Source organism: Fukomys damarensis, unplaced genomic scaffold (genome assembly GCF_012274545.1).
Source record: "Fukomys damarensis isolate Sample0158 unplaced genomic scaffold, DMR_v1.0_HiC HiC_scaffold_1, whole genome shotgun sequence".
Classification (NCBI taxonomy): domain Eukaryota; kingdom Metazoa; phylum Chordata; class Mammalia; order Rodentia; family Bathyergidae; genus Fukomys; species Fukomys damarensis.
The window spans coordinates 32,004,556-32,006,952 of record NW_022900913.1 but is presented as its reverse complement, the minus strand read 5'-3'; positions in this window follow the sequence as shown (position 1 = coordinate 32,006,952).

The following is a 2,397-nucleotide window of genomic DNA, read 5'->3' as shown; positions in this document are numbered from 1 at the left end:
TTATTTGGCTTACAAAGAACAGAAATTTATTGCCTAGTTCTAAAGGCTGAAAGTCCAAGATCAGGGTGCCAGAACTGTCAGGTTCAGCTGAGGACCCGCTACTGGGTTATAGACTGACTTCTTGTATTCTTGCACAGCGGAGAGAGAACAAAAGAGCTTTCTGGGTTCACTTTTACTGAGCACATTAACCCCGATTCATGCAGGCTCTACCTTTGTGACCTAATTACCTCCCAAAGTCCCTACTTCCAAAACGGAAACAAAATCTTTGTAAGTAGGGAGAGGTTGAGGGATCGAAGGGAGGGCAGGGAAATTGGGGGGGGGACCAAGATAAATTATGTAAAGGTACAAACTCCCAATAATGAATGTCAGCATACTGTACACCTAAAATGTACCAATAAAATTAATGGAAAAAATAAAATGAGCAAAGATAAAAAAATATATAATAAAAGGTCATCTTTCCCCCATTCTTGATTTATATTAGCATTCCCCAAAGGAAGCCAGTAAAGTTACAAGGATCTTATTTATCTTTCTAGAGAATTATTTGTTTAGTATTCTATTCTTTGGAAAAATAATTTAAAAATTTTTGTTTTCTAAATTAATATTAAGTAAAACTGATCCTGCCCCTTTTTTAGTTGTACAGGTTTTAAGATATGTATATTACTATAATCACCTCACTGGGCTTAGTTCTACAAGAGGAACTAAAACTTAAAATTCATCATTATGAGGCAGTTGCAAGCATTTTAGCCTTAAATAATTTCAGACCAGGATTAGAAGTTACATACCTCTGCCAAAAGGGGTGGGAGGGAGTTTATTCACAAACATTTTAATGACTGTAACTTCCTGGAAAGCTTCTAATATCAATTTCAGTCTTGTCTCTTCAGTAGGGTTTGTACTGCTTCAGAATTCTCTTAATTATCCATGTTTTTAAAGTAAGTGCTCTATCCTTGGCTCTCTTAACTCTACCAACTGGCAAGACCTCATCCATAACAAATTGCCCTATTCCATCTGGTGTGTTCAGTGGTGCCATGCAACCTGTATCCCTAGGTCAACCTTTCTTTGGTGGTATGGACTTGTATACTAGTATCATCATAGGTATCTTTATCTGAATGTCTCAAATGCATTTATGTTACAAGTAGAATTCATTATTTCAGTTGAATTCCCATTTTTCAAAATCTCATGGGGTAATTGTGATTGTTTTTTTGTGTGATTCCTTTTACAACTAATCTTTGTGCCTTGCTAATTCCATCTTCTAGAATAGTCTTGAATTTTTCCTTTTCATACATAATTCTTGTTTTATGATTTCTTCAGTTGCCTCATGATCTCTTTACTCATGACTGCAAGTCTGTTACACCACAACTTTGGTCTTTCTATTCTCTTTCCAATTTATCCTCCATAATAAAGTCATAGTTTTAAATTTTTTTCTAAAAGTTAATTTTGAAGGACTACTGGGTTTGAACTCTGGGCCTTTGAACTGAGCTATACCTTATTTTCTTTCTTTCTTTTTTTTTTTTTGAATCAGGGTGTAAGTCACTAAGTTTCCTGGACTGAGCTCAAACTTGCAATTCTTTGTTGGCCTCCCAGAGTACCCAAAATTACAGGCCTGGGATATAGGCATGTACTCTCTGCCTGGCTTAAAAGTTATTATTTTTTTAACTCTATAATAATGCATAAAGTTCACAGTCAAAAAAGTTACAAAGGAATATTCAGGGAAAGTCTTCCACTTGCATGTGACTTTTTTTGCTCACATGCTGCTGGAGTCAGTCTCAGGGCCTTGCACTTATTCTACCACTAAGCTATATCTATAGCCTGGGCTTGACTCTTAGTCACCCAGTTCCCCTTCTCAAAGGCCTCAAAGCTACCAATTTCTTGGTAAAATAATATACTTATAAAATATAGCTGCTTTACATTTTCTTGTGGCTCATTACTCTTTTCACAATCAGGTCCATATTGAGGAGCAGATGATACCTTTCAGGACTGAGTTCTGTTTACCTCTCATTTCTATGAACATTCTCTTTCTATATCCAGATTCAGCCGGGCGTGGTGGTACACTCCTGTAATCCCAGCACTCGGGAGGTTGAGGCAGGAGGATCTCTGAGTTTGAGACCAGCCTGGGCTACATAGTGAGTTCCAGGTCAGTCTCAACTACATAGTGAGACCCTATCTCAAAAAACAAGCAAACAAAAAATCCAAGCAGTATATATCCAGATTCAATCCTCATAAGCATTAGCTCTCTAAATAACTTAGGCCTTACTTTTCTCTGTGATTTTGCAAATGGTTTCCAACTACCTGGAACACCTCTCTTAGTATTTCCCCCTACTCAAATTTCATGTTAAAGTCTTGGTAGGCTTTATGGATGAAGGTTATACCTTTTTCTCATGAGACCTCATATATATATAT